This window comes from Canis lupus, chromosome 13, assembly GCF_011100685.1.
Source record: "Canis lupus familiaris isolate Mischka breed German Shepherd chromosome 13, alternate assembly UU_Cfam_GSD_1.0, whole genome shotgun sequence".
In the NCBI taxonomy this organism is placed as follows: Eukaryota; Metazoa; Chordata; class Mammalia; order Carnivora; family Canidae; genus Canis; species Canis lupus.
In genome coordinates this window covers 20751510-20771372 of record NC_049234.1, presented here as the reverse complement: position 1 = coordinate 20771372, position 19863 = coordinate 20751510, and the positions used below count along the sequence as shown (strand labels likewise).

The following is a 19863-nucleotide window of genomic DNA, read 5'->3' as shown; positions in this document are numbered from 1 at the left end:
GTTGTGATGTAAAAGGCCAGAGAGGGGTGGTTGAGCGTCTGCCTTTGGCTCAGGGCGTGATCTGGGGATCCTGGGATCAAGTCCCACATCAGGCTCACCACAGGGAGCCTGCTTCTCCCTTTGCCTATGTCTGTGCCTCTCTCTCTCTCTCTCTCTCTCTCTCTATTTCTCTCAAATAAATAAATAAATAAAATTCTAAAAAGAAAAAAAAAAGAAAGAAAAGCAGAGCCTAGAGAATGTTAGCAATATTCATGATATTTAGAAATAGAGCTTGGTGTTTCAGAGAATGGGCTCTAGAGACAGAATGTCTGGGTTTGAATATTGCTTCCACGGCTTGCTTGCTCTGTGACTTTAGGCAAGTTGTTTAAACGTTCTGTGCTTTTATTATCTATGAAAAGGGAGATGATGATGATTTCTATGAGATAAGGTTGATATAAATATTTATTAGTTAGCATATGTAAAGTGCTAAGAGCAGTGCCTGATTCATCAGAAGTAATAAAGATTTTCCCACCCTTACCCAATATCTCACACCAGTTAACAAAACAGAGGGTCCAGGAATCAAGTCTCCTGGCCACACAAACAGTGCATCTAACACTGTAATAGAGTGCTTTAATTAACTATCAATACAAGCTCAAAGAGAGACACTGAGTCTACTATGTAATCTGTGCTGTGCTAAGCATCTTACTACCTTTTCTCTTTATGGCTCACAGTGATCCTATAAGGTATTTTCAGTCTACAGTACCTTCTCTGCAATTCCAAAATAAAAGAAACTCTGAGCACTCAAAATGCTTCATTATTCATTGGGTGACTTGACTTGAACTCCTTTGGAGGTAAAAATCTGACTTATATTGATATAAAACTATCTTTAGACATCATTGCATTTAGTACAAACATGAGTATGATTCGCTGGAGAAATTTAATATTTTTTTTTATAATGGAGTGCTGTCTCACATCCCCTGAGGGTGTTAATATACATTACTAGGTTGTTAGATAATATATAGTATTTGCACTGCATTACCTTTTATTATTCAAAACTTCCAAATTGTATCTTTTTATAATGATAGAAATGTTTTATAACTTTATTGTAAGGACAGTTGTACAATTCTGTCAATTTATTAAAAAAAAAACAAATCATTGAATTGGTTGTGCCTGGCTGGCTCAGTCAGTGGAACATGTATGTGACTCTTAATCTTGAGGTTTTAAGTTCAAGCAGCACACTGGGTGTAGAGATTACTTAAAAATAAAATCTGAAAAAATATCATTGCATTGTGCATATAAAACAGATCAGTGTAGATAATATATAAATTATACCTTGGGATCCCTGCGTGGCGCAGCGGTTTGGCGCCTGCCTTTGGCCCAGGGCGTGATCCTGGAGACCCGGGATCGAATCCCACGTCGGGCTCCCGGTGCATGGAGCCTGCTTCTCCCTCTGCCTATGTCTCTGCCTTTCTCTCTCTCTTTCTGTTTGTGTGACTATCATAAATAAATAAAAATTTAAAAAAATAAAAATAAAATAAATTATACCTTAATAAAGCTATGTCCAAAATGCCATTACAAAAAGGAAAACATAGATCATTATTAGGAATAAGAAAATTAATTTAGGAACACCTGTAACAACTGATCATGGTGTTTGGTGTTTTAGACTAAAGTCGGATCTAGCTGATGAAAGTACTTGAGTGCTATCTACATAGGATTTGAATCTGTAATGACATGTGAGTGAGTACTGTAGCAGTTTTCACAAAAGAGAAAGGAAACTGCACACACACATACACACATGCACAATGGACTAAAGGGTAGTAAAAATAACGAAAAGTTAATGAAATCGAAGAATAAGTCCAAATACTGCCTCTTTTATCATTTTTCCTGAGCCACGCCATTCCATCAGAATTCATTTTCTCCCTCTGAGCTTCCATAGACTTTTCTGACTAGGGAAACTTATAATGTGTTCTGGTCTTCTGCATTTGTTATACAGAATTGTAAGCTCCTAGACAGCAAGGATAGTTCTGTTCATTTTTGTATTACTCATGGTGCATAAAAGAATGCTTAAATAGGAGTCTAGTTAATATCTGAATTATATTGAACCACTTCCTCAATAAAAGTTTATACATAAAGGGTTGCCTGGGTGCCTCAGTTGGTTAAGTGTCTGCCTTCTGCTCAGGTCATGATTCTGGGGTCCTGGGACAGAACCCACATTGGGCTCCCTGCCCAGTGGGCAGCCTGCTTCTCACTCTCCCTCTGTCCATCCCCCTGTTTGTGCTGTCTCCTCTCTCTCTCTCTGTCAAATAAATACGTAAAATCTTTTGAAAAAAATGTTTATACATAAAAAATTATATTTTGTTTCTAATTTCCAGAACATAGCTGATCTTGAGTTTTGATTAAGAGATTATGGGCCATTGTTACCACATCAGTTTTACAAAAACAAAAGGTTAAAGATGTTAAGTTACTTGTTCAAGATGACACAGTTGTTAAATGGTAGAGCTGGTATTCCAATCCATGTCTGGTAAACTTAGAACCCAAACCTTTATCTGTTTCTCCTGAAAAAAATTGTAACTATGGGTACAAAACTAACAAATAAGTAATCTTGATTTTTTAATAAAATCCCTAACATATCAATGTTATAGAAATTTAAATTTTTTCTTTTTTTTAATTTAAAATTTTTCTAAGAGTTGAAGATTTTCTTTCTTTCTATTTTTTTTTTTTTTTGGTTAGAACAGTAATCAACCTCCTTTCTTCTCTTCAGAACCTACAGACTCTATCTGAATACTAAAAACTACTGAGTCTTTATTCTTTTCTTTGTCTATTCTCTTCAAACTGTAAGCATTACTGAGCTAACCTCAACAGCCAGAATTAGATAAGATAGTACAGAAAAAAAAATAATAAAAACATTTATCACCAACTGGGTTTTCTTTTTCTTTTCTTTTTTCTTTTTTTTTTTTTTTTTTTATCAAACTCTTTAACAAATTATCTCCCCAAGCACATCTTCTCATACAGTTGGGTCCCTTACCATGATGTGAGGCCACAGGATGAACTGTCAGATTTGAAAAGCAATAAATACAGTGCAGTCCCGTTTCCTGGGAAAGATCAAATGTTTTGAGTTTGACTTCCTCTCTATTCCTAAAAAACATTTCAGAAGGAAAAGACTGATGGATTCCTCATTGGCCTTTTTCCTTTGTATGTTTTGCTAGATTTTTTTTTTTTTTTATCCAGGCTGTGAAAAGTTGTTGTTCATTAATGAAACTCAGAAAGTAGTCAAGTCCCTTTGAAGTTTAAGACAGCATCTGTTCCACTGTCCAAAGAGAGTAGAGAAATTAACATCTCCATCACATGGGTTTCAATGTAATTCAAGTTATTACCACCCAGAAGTTGCAGGTGCAAGGATATAGCTAACTTTGTTTTATGAAACATATTCGTGTGTGTGCATCTGTGTGTGATGCTTGCATGCATGCACCCATGTGCAAAATAAGGACCAGGTCTCATATAATGAATATTTCAAAAGGTAAGTACAAATACATTCATATTAAGTTAAAATTGCTCTTTGGGTGGATTTTTCTCAGTTAGCTCTCAAAGCCATTTACAGTTCAGTCTATAATGATCTAGGTCTTGTAGGAAAAAAATCTAAATTTTCTAAAGAACAACTTAATTTTTTCAGTTGAGCTACTTGAAAGGGATACATTTAACAGTAAGAAATCAAATTTGAGCAGCATTTAGAGAATTCCTATCTCACTTGTCCTTCCCAATTAAGACTTAAGAAGTAGAGTATTAAAAAATTAAATAAATATTATATTTTAATTTAACTTTGTATATAAATGCACATTAATTTGTCAGTCTTTTGATGTATAGTTATGGCATTTTGGAGAAGAGAAAGAAGCATAAGTCAAATAATCCGTGCCATCTACCTTTTATGAGCTATATCAGTAATGCAACTTCTATAATTTCCAGTTTTGGTTTCCTTAGAATGAGAACTCTAGAAACACTTGGAACATGATCTCAATGCATAAACCTTCAATATTTTCAATAGCTTATCATCCATACCTAATTTCATAGCCATTATTTCAAACAATGTTAGTTTTTATACATCCATTTATTCCCCCTGATACACACAATGTTGTGTTCATTCAAGTATAATTCATTAAAATAATCACAGTGATCCCTGGGTGGCTCAGTGGTTTTGCTCCTGCCTTTGTCCCAGGGCGTGATCCTGGAGTCCTGGGATCGAGTCCTGCATCTGGCTCCCTGTGTGGAGACTGCTTCTTCTTCTGCCTGTGTCTCTGCCTCTCTCTCTCTCTCTCTGTCTCTCATGAATAAATAAATAAAATCTTAAAAAAAAATAATCAGGGATCCCTGGGTGGCTCAGCGGTTTAGCGCCTGCCTCTGGCCCAGGGCGCGATCCTGGAGACCCAGGATCGAATCCCATGTCGGGCTCCCGGTGCATGGAGCCTGTTTCTCCCTCTGCCTATGTCTCTGCCTCTCTCTCTCTCTCTCTGTGACTATCATAAATAAATAATAAAAAATTAAAAAAAAAATAATCACAATAATTGCCAAAAGTAGGGTATGCTTATACTTCTAAGAAGATAGAGAAAATATACTTTTCTTTATTTCTTCTATGAAGTACAACTAAAAACCTTGGAAATTATCTATAAGACAAACCAAAGAAGACCTTGAAAAGTCTGTTTCTGGAAAACAGAAATAATATGGACAGGGAAAAAAAAACAAAAAACAGAGCCCTAGCAACCTGCGGGACTATCACAAAAGATCTATTTGTGAAGAGGAAATGTTTATGGCAATTATAAAACGTGGAAGTTAAAGGGACATCAAGGGAGGTAAGGTTTTTTTACATTTCACTCAAGCTGATAAAATTTCAACTTCAGTATTCTGTGATAATTACATATATATATAATGTAGTATTTACAACCATTATAAAAGACATAAAGCAATAAACTGAAAGAACTACAAATGAATCAAAATGGAATTTAAAAAAAAGTTTAAGCAATCCATAGGAAGTAAAGAAAAAAAGAAAGAAGTGAAAGAACAAGAAGAAAAGAAAATTTCAAATGGTGAACTTTAAGCCCGAACATATCAATAATATTAGATGTAAATGGCTTAAATACACTAATTATAAGATACAGATAAGCAGAGTAGGTAAAAAACAAAAAACAAAACAAAACAAAACATGGTGCAAGTATATGCACTCTATAAGAAACTTACTTCCAATATAATGACACAGGTAAGTTAAAAGTAAATAAATGGAAAAAGATAAATCATATAAACTTTAAAAGAAAGTGGGGCACCTGGGTGAGTCAATCGGTGAAGCATATGTAACTCTGGATCTCAGTGGTGTCTATGAGCCCCACATTGAGTAGAGATTATTATTAAAAAAAAAAAAAACCCTTAAAACAGTGAAAGAAAGCAGAAGTAGCTGTATTAATATCAGCTAAAGTAGATTTCAAAGCAATAAAAATTACCATTTACTAAGAGGCATATTACATAATGATAAAAAGATCAATCTAAAAAAAATTAATCCTAAATGTGCATGCATCAAACAACAGAGTTTCAAAATCTGTGAAGGAAAAAAAAAATAGAATTGAAAAGAGAAACAGACAAATTCACACTGTTAGAAACTTCCAATACCACTCTGCCAACAACTGGGAGAACCAAACAGAAAATCAGAAAAACAGTACCATTCACCAACACTATCAACCAACAGAATCTAATCAACATTTATAGAACACTCCCTTCACCAAAAATGGAATATATTCAAGTGTCCACAGAAGATATTGCTAGATGGACCATATCATGGGCCATAAAACAAATTTCAAAACATTTAAAAGAAATGAAATCATACAGAGTGTTTTCAGCCACAGTGGAATCAAACCAGAAATTGATAACAGAAAGGAAAGAAAATCACCAAACATGTGGAAACTAAACCACATACTTTTAAATAATCCATGGGTCAAAGAGGAACTTTCAAGATAAATAAGAAAATATACCGAATGGAATGAAAATAAAAATATAGCACATCAAAGCATGTGGGGAGTAGTTAAAACAGTGTTGAGAGGGAAATTTATAGTTCTACATGCCTGCTTTAGAAACGAAAAAAAATATCTAAGTAAGTATGAGAGAAATTTTTAAAAAATTCTTACATGTTAACTTAGATTCATTTACGTGTTCTTAAAATCCCACCGGTTACTAATTCATTTTACTACTACTACTGATTTACAAATTTATATGCCTAAGAGACAAAAAAGGATATTATTAATATTGTTAATTGCCACAATAAATAACAAATAAAAAATATAGGAAAAATAGAAGAACCTTCAATTTTGCTACTAAATAGAATAAAGTTGCAACTGATACTAAATTGTTATCGTGGCTTTCCTTTGGTGTGTAAGCTACCATTTCCAAATTTCTATTAACTTTTTTCTTCCCTTTCTCTCTCTCTCTCTCTCTCTCTCTTTTTTTTTTTTTTTTTGGCTTGTCTTTTTGGTGTGTTGAAAATGTGTTTAGAGAAAAAAAATGGTAGAGTTCTGTGTGTGTTTGTATGTGTGTGTGTGATAGCCAAAATGGAAATCTGGCTTTTTATCCAAGTAAACTTAATATATTTAGTCTCCTATATTGCCTTTATAATTGGACTTTAAAAAACATAGTTGGACTTATCTTTATCTCTGGTTTCATATGTTCTATTCATCATCCAATTATATCTGTGAAAATAAAAGACCTATTTTTATTACATCGATGTTTTAAAAAGTTTTCATTAAATCCAGTTGATTCTTTTTTAAAATAAACTCTATACCTAACATGAGGCTTGAACTCATGACCCCAAGATGAAGCACCAGAAGTTCTACCAACTGAACCAGCTAGGTGCCCCAGAAAAATGACATTTTAGATTTGTGCATTTTGCATACTTCACATTGGTGGTTATATATGGAATTAATTTATGATCAGAAAATCTGTTGATAAATACTAAGAATCTGAACAATGGACTGGTAGGTGAGTTACAGAGGGGAGATCAGGTTTGAGAAATGCATAGAGGAGAAATGTATAGAATTATAACAACTTGAATGTTAATTCAATTTGGAAAGTGGTAGACAAAAAATCACTTCGGCAACTCTAGCTGGGAGAACTTACCAGAGGGCGTTACTGTACAACATAAAAAAGTATGCAGTACATTTGCACCAAAAGTGCCATTGCTCTCCCAATAGGTCCTGCCCCTTAGGAGGGGCCCTCCCTCCGGGAGGATTATACTTTCCACTCATTTGATGTCGGCTTTGTCCATGTGACTTGCTTAGACCAATGAGTTATGAGCAAAGGCGCTTCTAAGCAGAATCCAGCCTCCTCTGCAACCTTCTCTTTTTCCTTTGAACGTCCCAGGGAGGAGCTGTTCTCTCAGCCTAGACACCAGAATAAAAAGGCATGAAGCAGAGCCTCAGTCAATCACACAAAGACAGTGAGAAATAAACCTTTGCTTTCCTAAATCACTGTGATTTGGGGTCTTTTTGTTTTTTTTTTTTTTGTGCTGTCGCATAACTTAATCTCAGCTGACTGATCTATGCAAATGAGTTTTCTTATTATCTGGTCTGAGCTCGTTATCTCTATCAGCTGTAAGTATTGACACCACTTTTGCACCTAGACTCAAGACTTGCATGAATGGTGTGATATATATATATATATTTTTTTTTAATTTTTATTTATTTATGATAGCCACACAGAGAGAGAGAGAGGCAGAGACACAGGCAGAGGGAGAAGCAGGCTCCATGCACCGGGAGCCCGATGTGGGATTCGATCCCGGGTCTCCAGGATCGCGCCCTGGGCCAAAGGCAGGCGCTAAACCGCTGCGCCACCCAGGGATCCCCCCTGGTGTGATATATATTAAGTGAATAAAGGTTTAGAATATTTGAAATCGGGACTGCCTAGTAAATTCTCCCTCTATAGTCACTTTCTTTTTTTTTAAGATTTTATTTATTTATTTATGAGACACACACAAAGAGAAGCAGAGACACAGGCAGAGGAAGAAGCAGGCTCCATGCAGGAAGCTGGATGTGGGACTCGATCTGGGGACTCCCGGATCATGCTCTGAACCAAAGTCAGACGCTCAACCACTGAGCCACCCAGGCGTCCCTATGGTCACTTTACTTAAAGAATGTGGATGCATGTGTAGGTGGGAAGAAAGAATTTATATAGATCTGAATACATTATATATATATATATTATATATATATAATGTTTATATTGTTATATAAATTCATATTATATATTACATATTTATTTCGACTTGATATTATTTCTATAGCCACAGAAAACATTTTTATGTTAGACTCTACGAAGAATAGGAATATTTGTGAAAGTTAGAATAAGGATGATTTATGCTAATTTGTTAAAACAACTATTTTTAAACCACAATTATTTCCCCTAAGGATCCAAATGTCACTATTTCCCCCCAAAATAAAAACTCTTAGCCTTTTAGATTAGAGCCCATATTTCAAAATATAAATGGGAGTATTTGGAGAGAGATAAAAGAACAAAGAACCTTTGAAGACTGATTTAATCTTACTTGGGTCAGTTACTGTGGATGTTTGGGGATGATTAAAATTTCATCTATCAAAATAAAAATAAGCCAATGACAGTTATTGTTAAAGAATAATATTTTGTAGAAGATATCAGCATTAGACTCCCTTTTGTCTTTGCTCCTTCCCTCCTTTTATAGGAATATGTATATTTTTAGGATCTAACACGTACCAGGCAGTGTGCTAGATGCTAGGGATTAATCAAAGAATAGGACAGAATCCGTCCCTTCCTAAAATGAATTACATGTTTTTACTTAAAAACTACCACCTACTTAGGCAGCACACATTCCTGCCTTATCTTAACAAGTGACAGGATTTTCAGCAAACTTGCCATCTTCACCAACTGGAAAAAGCAAAGTCACCCTCAGGTGTAGCTGGTCTGTTGGAGGCACTGAAGAAACAGAAGATCGTTCCTTCTTCCAATTTGTATCTTTCCATTGGCAAAAGGAGAGACCACCTGCAGAGTGATTCTAAGAAGACAATGCCTGTGGCAGAGTTCTTCATTAAGATGAAATGGTGGAAAACCATCATTTGGTTAAAAAGCAAAGTGGTGGATTTGAGAAAACACGAGACTGGAGGAAAAACATAGTGTGGGGCTCCTTCCGCAAGGCAGGTCACCTTGGGCAAATCATTTCTTCCATCCTACTTCAGGTTCTTCACCTGCAAAATAGAGGCAGTGACATCAACTTTATCTTTTCAGAGCATCCTTGGGAATAGCAAATAAACACAAGTAGTGGGGGCGCCTGGGTGGTTCAGTCCGTTGAGCTTCTGACTCTTGTTTTGGCTCAGGTCTTGATCTCAGGGTCATGAGACAGAGCCCCGCGTGGGGTCCCCTCTCAGTGGGGAGTCTGCCCCTAGGCCCACTGGTGTTTTTGCTCTCCCCCTCTCTCTCAAATAATCTTAAAAAACAAACAAATAAACAAAAACATAGGTAAGGAAGTGTGTCACTGCACATGTATCTAGTTCTTTTGATTTTAAACTTTATTATCTCCTTTTTTTTCTCTTGAAGTTTTTGTCGATGTAAATAAGTAGCATAAATCCAGATTGGCTCCTCCCAGAACATCCAATTACAGTACTGCATTAGGTCAGGTATATATATAGATATTAAGTAGCCAATCACTAACGAATTAATGAATTTACTTATGTAGCCCATATTGATTTACTATCTATTTATTATAAGACTTCACATCAGGTGCTCCAAGAGATACAAAAGTGAATGGCACTTTTTTTTTTTTTTTAAGTTTTTATTTATTTATTCAGGAGAGACACAGAGAGAGAGGGAGAGACACAGGCAGAGGGAGAAGCAGGCTCCCCACGGGGAGCTCGATGTGGGGCTCGATCCCGGGTCTCCAGGATCGCACCCTGGGCCAAAGGCAGGCGCCAAACCTCTGAGCCACCCAGGGATCCCTGAATGGCACTTTTGTATCACTTTTCATGCTCTGACATGAAAGAATCTCTAGTTTTAAGAATTTATCCCAAGGGGATAATTGTACATGATTGGATCTTGTATGAATTGTACAATACCATGTCTTATAATATTTTTTATAATAGATAACAGAGAATAAGATAAAGAAAACAATGAAGCAAGAGAGATCAATTAAATAAATTGTAAAGTATTGCCAGCGTAGAATAATAAGCAGTTATTTAAAAAGACTAATGTAGATCTCTTTATCAATCAAAAAGAAAAGGTACAAAGATAAATGTTCTTCTTGCATAACTTCTATACATCGATCCATGAGTCTATATGAAAAAATTGGCAACATTTCTGAGTTTGTAGCCTCTTAAGCCATCTATTGTGGTATGATTCATTTACAACAAATAAGCATAATTTCTACAAAGACAATAAAGATATTTTCAAAGAACTGAAAGAAAGTGAGTGGCAGAGGACTAGTCCTCAACACCTCACAACCAAAACTAGTCTAAACATACAACTAGAGACTTAGTAAGGGATAAGTCTGATGGAAAGAATAGTGTGGAGTCTCCTAAAGGATAAGGAGAGATGAATAAGAATATCAAGCCAGGCAGAAACAGAAAAAGTATTTTAGGCAGAAAGGAGAAATAGAGTAAGTTACTGAGATGGAAACATGATCTAACTTGTTTACCGTGGGTACACTGGTGTTAAAGAACAAAAAACAATAAGTAAATATAAAGATCTAATTTTTTTAAAAGATTTTATTTATTTCTTCATGAGAGACACACACAGAGAGAGAGGCAGAGACACAGGCAGAGGGAGAAGCAGGCTCCCTGTGGGGAGCCTGAATGTGGGGCTCTATCCCAGGACTCCGGAATCACTACCTGAGCCAAAGGCAGTTACTCAGCCACTGAGCCACCCAGGTGCCCCCAAGACCAATTGGTTCTATTAAGTGATTCATGAATCAGGGAGCAGCATCCATCTAGCAAGCAGAGGGGAGTTCTGAGGAGGTGTACAAAAGGTTTTTATAGGAAAGAGGTTGGGGTGAGAAGTTACCAGAGAAAGAAAGGATTGTTCCAGGCATGGTCACATTCCCCTGGGGAGAAGGGCAGGGGATCTTATTAGGTAGTTTACCTCATTTTGGGGGGGATAGAGAGGGACAATATGATAGATTACCTCATTGGTGCTGATCAGATAATTCCTGACTGACTCATCAAGAATTACATTTCTGGGGGAAGTCGAAATTGCAATTAGGTTGGGTATTAAGCCCAGGTTTGGTAACTTGGCTTAGGTGAAACCATTTTTTTTTTTTTAAGATTTTATTTATTTATTCATGAGAGACACAGAGAGAGAGAGAGAGAGGCAGAGACACAGGCAGAGGGAGAAGCAGGCTCCATGTAGGGAGCCCAACATGGGACTCTATCCCAGGTCTCCAGGATCAGGCCCTGGGCTGAAGGTGGCACTAGATCATTGAGTCACCTGGGCTGCCCAGGTGACACCATTTTGACCAGCAGTTTTCTTTTTAACACTGTAGATGGAAAAGTTGGCTATCAAGTTGGAAAGTCTAAGGCCAGATCAGACTAAGAATTTGGACTTTTGCTGAGTTGACAATGACAGTGGTGATATTTTAGGAGAATGATATATATACTCAGATTGCATGGTGGAAATTTTAGTCTTGCATCGATGGCAAGACTGGTATGGCTCCTGGCAGTACCACCCTTAGATCCAAGCATGAAAGGCCTTATTTCTGAGCCAATTTCCAGGGCTAGCAGAATCTTCTAACCTCAGTCTGAAGGGCAGGGGTCCAAAGAATAGTACAGTGGAGCCTGATGTCGGGAACTGTGGATGTACTTGGATGTGTAAGCTGAGATTCAATGCATATTCAAGATGCACTGTGACCAAAAAAAAAAAAAAAAAAAAAAAAGCACTGTGACCAGCTAGACCCCAAGACCTGACATTTACTGCTCACCTGTTTGTACTCACGTTTGTCCCACATTTTTCCTTAAGCTCTTCTTGCCAGCTTACCTCTTAACTCGGGCAAATGAAACCTGAAACCACCCCTCAGGTGATGGTGACTGTCCTGACAAGATCTCCAGCCCACCCAGACCTTCTGAGCTATACCACAGTAGGGCCTGTGCAGACAGACCATGGAGTGACATGTGGAATGACCCACCATTACCTTCACCTCATTATATTACTAAAATCTCCACCCAAGGAGAAGCCTCAGCCTCATTTACATAATACACAATGTATATGTAGGCATGTTTTCTTTTTTTTTTTAAAGATTTTATTTATTTATTCATGATAGAGAGAGAGAGAGAGAGAGAGGCAGAGGGAGAAGCAGGCTTCGGGGATCCTTGGGTGGCGCAGCGGTTTAGCGCCTGCCTTTGGCCCAGGGCACGATCCTGGAGACCCGGGATCGAATCCCACATCGGGCTCCCGGTGCATGGAGCCTGCTTCTCCCTCTGCCTGTGTCTCTGCCTCTCTTTCTCTCTCTCTCTGTGACTATCATAAATAAATAAAAATTAAAAAAAAAAAAAAAAAAGAAGCAGGCTTCATGCCAGGAGCCCGATGAGGGACTCAATCCCGGGTCCCCAGGATCGTGCCCTCGGTCAAAGGCAGGCACCAAACCGCTGAGCCACCCAGGGATCCCCCTAGGCATGTTTTCTTAAGGTGTATGTGCCACCCTATGCCTGCCTCTTCGTACAATGACAAGGCTTCCCTGTCTAAAAACTCATCCTAACCCTAAACAAAAGGAACTCACTCACCCTCTCTTAGGGAGGAATGCCTTTGGAAGCTCTTCTGTGATCTCCTTATTTGCTGCAAATAAAAGTCTTTGTACAACAGTCACCCTAGTGCAATTTCTCACCAAAGAATGAACTCACGAACTCCTGTCGGTCCGGTTACCCATCACATTAGAGGATGAAGCTGGAAGTGGGAAAGAAAGAAGTCAGTTCGATTGATAAATATTAGGCATTTAGATATACTTAGTACTCTTGGGCTGAGTCCTGCAAATGCTAGTGGCAAGACTGTAGAATAGCCCATAGGAGATAATCAATACACTTTTGGAGAACGGATACTTGGCAACAATGAACACAGTAACTCAAGCTGAGGAGTGATGACAGAGAGTAGATCAAATTGGCCAGAATTTCCAAAAGATAAACTCTCCTGCGATACTTCCAATTCACTATAGTTAGTTACACATCATAAATTTCGCTATTTGGGAGACGGTTGGGAGGCCATGTTTGAGTTATTATATTTAGAAATATTTTTAAAATTTTATTTAGAAATTTAAATTTAATAAAGATGCAAGAAAATAGCAAATGTATCCCTTTTCTTTGCTCTAAAAGCAGAAGCGTAAATATTTATCTCAGTTAACCATTTATTTGTGGACACTCCCACCAAAGAAACTTGCCAGGAACCCGGGCATAAAAATCCTTGATTCAATTAGCCCTGAATCACTGACTCATTGTGTGTGACCTGGGGCAAGTCACTTGACCTCTCAGCACCACAGAACATTCAGCTGGAAACATAGGTGTAAAGCAAGGGTGTGCTGAAAACCAGATGCCCCATCTAAACTGGCTTCCTTCGGTAAATATATCATGGAAGAAAAAGAACATTAAATTCTTTCAAATAAGTATTTTAAATTTGGCTTTTAATTCTCATACATGGGCTTCTTATAATATGGGTGGATTTGGTGAATACTTACATAGCAAATTCTTTATGAACTGCATACTTACTGCTGGTACTCAGTACCTTAAAAGGATTTTCTTGGAATTTTTTTTTTTTTTAAGATTTTATTTACTTATTCATGAGAGACACACACAGAGAGGCAGAGACACAGGCAGAGGGAGAATGTGGGACTTGACCCCAGGACCCCGGGGTCATGACCTGAGCCCAAGGCAGATGCTTAACCACAGAGCCAACCAGGTGTCCCTTTTTCAGGAATTAAAAACCAAATTTACAGCTTTTAAAATCTTCAAGATTTGACCAGTTTTTAAATGTTTTGAATTCCGAGCAAATAGGGTGTCTGGGTGGCTCAGTCGGTTAAGCATCTGCCCTTGGCTCAGGTCATGATTCAAGGGCCTTCATTTGGACTGAGTCCCCACTAGGGCTCCCTGCTCAGCGGGGCGCCTGCTTTTCCCCTTGCCCCTCCCCCTGCTTGTGTGCGTGCTCTCTCTCTCTCTTAAATAAGTAAATAAAATCTTAAAAAAAAAAGTGAATTCTGAGCAAATCCAGGAATATACAGGAGCAGGAAGCATAACAACGAGGGAATAAGTTCTTGGGTGCTGCTCTTTCAACATAATAGTGTTTTCAGTGACAACAGTAATTATAGTTAAAATTGCTTGCTCACTCAGAGTTTAAGATGGATAATTTTATTTACTTTCCCCATGAACTTCTAAGGTCCAATTTTACTACAATGCCTGTTTTACATAGAGAGAAACTGAGGCATAGAGAGATTAAGCAATTTGCCCAGACTATACAGTTTTTCCCCAAACAGGTAGGGTGAGTTTAGAGCTCTCACTTTTCTACTTGATATCGCCTCACTTGTGGTAGAAATCACTGGATTCAGATGCAAGCAGATACCGTATTGACTGTATAAACCTCATCAATACAAAGATGCTGTCATTATAAAGAGAAATTCGTTCAATTCACAATTCAGTTGTATTCTGCAAAAGAGGCATTTCTATTTTTTTGTTATCCAAGTAGAGTTAGGGACAAAAATCGAATCTTAAAGAGCAATGTGTAAAAAGCCCAGGAAATGATCTCTTCATCTACAACATCCCGAAAGCAGAAGTTGCCAAGCATCAGAGGGCATAACAATAACCTGGGCAATTTTTCAAAATAGGCATGTTCCCAGGACTTGCTGCTATAGATTCTGATGAAGTAGGTCTGGAGTCTGGGCATAGAATCTGTGTTTTTTAAAAGCAGCTTGGTAACTGCAGTGGAGGCCACCCTCAGTCCACGCTTTCAGAGGGTTTTAACAGTTCTTTTCACCCCAGACTCTGGGAGACACTGGGCTTTTCAAAACAAACAATAAGGCTACTTCCCAAATTGCTTAATTAGAAGCTTGACAAATTCGGTGCAAACAAACACCAGGTGCTATTTGCAAGAGGTGAGTCAGGACCCAAATCAAAATGTGTCCTGGTTCTTGGCTTTGGCATAATACATAGATGGAACCACGGCCTACTAAGTTCTCAAAGCCACAGAGATCTGGGTGCCCTCTGAAACTGTAAAATACTAGAAAAATATTGCTATGGGGAAGAATATTTGCATAATTCAGAAAAATATAGTTCTTTCGAATAGCTTCACAGTTACTTGGTTTTACTCCCAAAATTATCCTGATATCTATGGTAGGCAGGAAGTGACTAATGCAATGCATGGAGTCACACCTCTTAAGGTATTTTTAGGATGATAGCGGCAGTACCAGCCCTCAGGTGCCATTGGAATGGTAATTCGGCTAATTGGGTCTTGGAGCTAACACCTCTTTTGGATAAAGGTAGGAAGTCTCACTTTACTGAATGGGTTCAGGGTTTTTCCTCCCAAAGATTTCAGCCACCTGTATTTGAAGGCAGGCTTTTTTATCCTGAAAGTTTGGTATCATTTTGGATGCTGTTGTTTTCTTAAAAATCCAAGATCAGGTCTCAATGCCTGAGGAAGGCTAGATGTAATGGATTCTTGAAATATTTTGTATTTCTAGGTTTCTGTTCCCTTTGAATAGCTTTCTCCTAAATGCCTAAAGTTCCTTTAATTTGAGATTTCCTTTCCCCCCAAACTTACGATTTCAAAAGAAAATTAGTGTGAATCAATAGAGAAAATAAAAGGCTCATTTCGTTTTTTTCCCCCTTTTGTTTTCTTTTTCAACCTTTAACTATATGGTGTGTTTTACAATGAAGTAAGAAGTTGTAGTATTTCCAAAGACTGAATAATACTTCTTTGGGACAAGGAGATTTTTCGTTCCTCCATGAATAGGTTTTGGGGAAAGCTCTCTGTGAACCCTCTGAAACTGTATGAAAACTTTTGAATGAATATTTACTTTTCTGGGAACAGAATCACTTTTTTAAAAATTACACACCAAAAAGGTCCCTCTACCTAGAAACTTTAACAACTAGTCAGAAATAAATTTGTTTATAATAAACAGGAATAAGGAATAAGAAATAAATTAGCTTCTAGAAATTAAACTATCCTTTTAAAGATTTTAAAAAGCTGGAAAGTTCAGATCTTTTCAGGAGTTGAAATTTCCAAGGCAGATTATTTAAATAATGTGACTACTTACTCTAATTCCACAATTAAGACTATTAGCATCTGCTTGTGGACAAAGACATTATAACATCTTCCGCTTAGACATTATGATTAAGACTATTAGTTTGTGTGTTATTTCCTGTAAGTTTGTGTGTTATTTCCTGTAAATAAAAGAATTTGTACCAGAAAAAAAAAAAAAAGACTATTAAAATTTCAAAGGACAATTAGACTATAGGCTTCCCTTTGAGTAGCACTTTCTGCTTTTATTGATTTGTCATGTAAATTGTAAGCCCTTGTTGACAGAAATTATTGGCATTTAAATCAAGTAGGATAAATAGTCCTTTTCTGTAATCTTTGTCAGAAAAATGCAAGTGATAAATGTGTCCTTTAAACTATGTAAAAGAATTTGTTCCCCTTCCAATCTGAAATACATAGGAGTCTGGAGGTAATTTTTAAAAAGTAAATAGTCCAACAATATGAAAGTAAAGCTTCTGCTTATTCAGTGATTTAAGGTAAAGTTCCAAAATACAAGGCATTTTTTCTTTTTAATTAAAAAATATTATATATATAAATTTTATATAGTAAATATATTAAGTAAACTCTACACCCAATGTGGGGCTGGAAATCATGACCCTGAGATCAAGAGTCACAAGCTCTACTGACTGAGCCAGCCAGGCATCCCTCTATTTTTTTTTTTTTTTAATAAATCATCCAGATGGTTGTATTTGGAGATTTTATTGTCAATCAAATTACAATCATTAATCTCAGGTCCTTTTGAGCATCAACCTTTCAAAGTGTAGACTAAGTCATATAATACTTTTTAAAAAGATTTTATTTATTTATTCATGAGAGACACACAGAGAGGCAGAGACATAGGCAGAGGGAGAAGCAGACTCCCTGTGGGGAGCCCAACATGAAACTCGATCCCAGGATGTGGCACCTGAGTGGCTCAGTTGGTAAACTGGATGCCTTTGGCTCAGGTCATGATCTCTAGGTCCTGGGATGGAGCCCCACTTTGGGCTCCCTGCTCAGCGGAGCCAGTCTTCTCCTTTTCCTTCTGCCTCTCCCTCTGAGTGCTCTGTTTCTCAAATGAATAAACAAAAAAAAAATCTTAAAAAAAAAAAAAAAAAGAATAGAAAGTCAGGAGAAGGGTATGAATACTTTTTGAATACCCACAATGGTTATACTGGAAACCACTGGGTTACATGAAGAACCATTGGCTTACATTACCTAGGAGTAGACTTTAGGCCTATACTAAGGTCTTAATATAATTTAACAAACTGTATCATCATAACAACTGTGTAAGGCAGGTATTTTCTTCATTTATCTACTAGGAAATAAAGGTCTAGTGAGGTGAATATGCTTCTAGTGAGGTGAATACAGATTCCACGGCTCACAATGCCACATCAAAGATTGGGTTTGAATTTCAGGTCTCTCTTATCCGGGATCGTCCCTAAGAAAATCTGATGTATATAATAGTCTGCTCTCAAGAACTTTCATGTCTAGCTTTAAATTGTACTAGTCTCTTCCCTATTCTCTTGAGGTAGGGGGAACTGATAGAAATGGATGGATGTGCAATGAGCTTTTATATTCATTCATAGTCAGGCAACATTTTACTTTTTCTTAATGGGCCATGAATTTATAAGTACAAGGGACAAACAACAAATGTGTTTTTGTTTAATAAAGAAACCCAGCTTTACTAAATGTTCTCATTGCTGGAACTATCAGCACAGGGACAGCTAAATGCTACTAATCAAGAATCTGCAGTCCTGCATTACATATAATATTCCCTGAAATTTAGAGCTGAGGTTAAGTGTTCCCGTGGGGTCCCACAGCTAGACACTTGATACCCACAATTTTCACACTACCCCTAAATAAGCTTAATCCATATTATATGCAAGAGTACATAAGTTAGATGACGTATTTTAAGTTACAAGTTAGCATTTAAAAACTACCATATATAAAAATAAATAAATACATAAATAAATAAATAAATAAATAAATAAATAAATAAATAAATAATAAATAAAACTACCATACAACTAAAATTCAAGAAACAGGAGTCTAAATGGGATGAAACTGTGCTCTGAAATCTAAGCCAGTTCCTCAAGAGTTGAATCACCTAAGGCAGTGTTCAAAGGCTGAAGCCTTGAAGGTTTGTAGGGGAAAATTAGTAAGTGGGTTTCCCCAGAGCAGTGTGAAGTCATCAGACCTGGGTAATGCTTCCCAGAGGTGTAACCGCCGCGGGGGGGTGTGGGGGTGTGTGTGTGGGGGGGGGGTGGGGAGGTGGCGGAAATGCGTGGTACTTTGCAGGTCGGCCCTGGCTGACTACCTGGTATCGCAATAAAATTCTTGACCTCTAAGCACATCCCCTAACACCACACCCTGCGTGACTTGTTGAAAAGCATCGTTTCTAGTTTACTCGACTTTTCTCTTTCGCCTTGTTCGTTATTGTCCAAAATGCGTGATAAGCAGCAAGAACCCACTTTGCAAGGCCTAGCCGAGACCCAAAGAAGATACCTTGAAATACCAGGGATGCCTTGCAAGGGCAGGGAATAAAGACATCTCTTTTTACCCTAGAATAATGATAGCGGAACCGTCGAGGGCCAGATTAGTGAATTTGTAAACTCCCTCTCATTTTTTCCTAAACAGTGCCACCTACCGTCCGTTTTAAGTGATCAGGCCCAAAGAGAAATCGAGGGGGAAAAGGGTGACCGGCCCAAGGAACTCTTCCCAGCTTTAGGGCATTGGAAAAAAGGATGGAGAAAAGAGCGTCTCAAAGCAAAAGTAAGCATTTTGACTCGTTAGCTTCTCAGAAGGCTCGCAAGAAGCAAAGAGCCAGTTAAGTCATTCTCTTGGAAATGGCTTTTTCTAACCGCGCTACCTTCGAGGTCTCCAGGGCACGATTTTTATTTTACGTTTCATTTATAACGCGTGCTGCTTGCGTATCTCTACGTTAGGGGGTCAAGTTATGGGAAAAAGTCTAACTGCTTCGTCTTTTTTCCGCCCCCCCCCCCCACCCATGGGAATGTCTGTGTAAGAGGGGCTGTGACACAGGACAGCCCAGAAACTTCCGAGCTCCTGCGAAGAAAGGGTTAACCTGTAGCCGATTTTATTTAGAGTCGCAGCCGGCTCTCGAGGTTCCAGGTGTGCACACACACACACACACACACACCCTCCCCAGCTATCTCCCCCCCCCGCCCCCCGCCCGGGCTGTTACTTAGCCTAAGGGCACCACTTGGCCTGAAAGCAAATTAGCTAAAAGGTGCGGGGACTTTTTCCGCGAAGAGGGAATCCTCGCAGCTCAGCCTGGAGGTCGGGGATGTCTGCAGAGCGCGGCCTCCCCGCTCCACCGCTGGAGGGAAGGAGGGAATCAGGTGGCGGCCAGCATCCGCGCACGGCCTTTCTCTGCACACGTTAGCAATCAAGTTAATTGAATTCATTGGAGTTTAGAACCGGCCTCTAGCTCAGAGAGGGCTTTGAATGGCCAATTTCTCTTTCTTCCTCTCCCCCACCCCGCCTCCCGCCCGCCCGCCCGCCAGCCCGCCCGCCCGCGCGCGCTCCCAGTTCCCTCCCCCTGCGGGTTCCCCAGTCCGCACCTCCCTCCTCCACTCCCCCCAGCCCCCTCCCTCCTCCGCCCTATTAAAA

The 19863-nt window shown here is 38.3% G+C and overlaps 1 protein-coding gene across 2 annotated transcripts in view; it reads left to right on the top strand.

Moving 5' to 3' along the window:
* Window positions 1-703: 703 nt before the first annotated feature.
* Window positions 704-19863, top strand: part of HAS2 (hyaluronan synthase 2) — a 49866-nt gene continuing 30706 nt past the window's right edge. For both annotated transcript variants that reach the window (XM_038555426.1, XM_038555425.1), the window contains exons 1-2: window positions 704-830; window positions 18868-19002. The gene's annotated coding sequence lies outside the window, so the exon portion shown is untranslated. The remainder of the gene's footprint in view (window positions 831-18867; window positions 19003-19863) is intronic.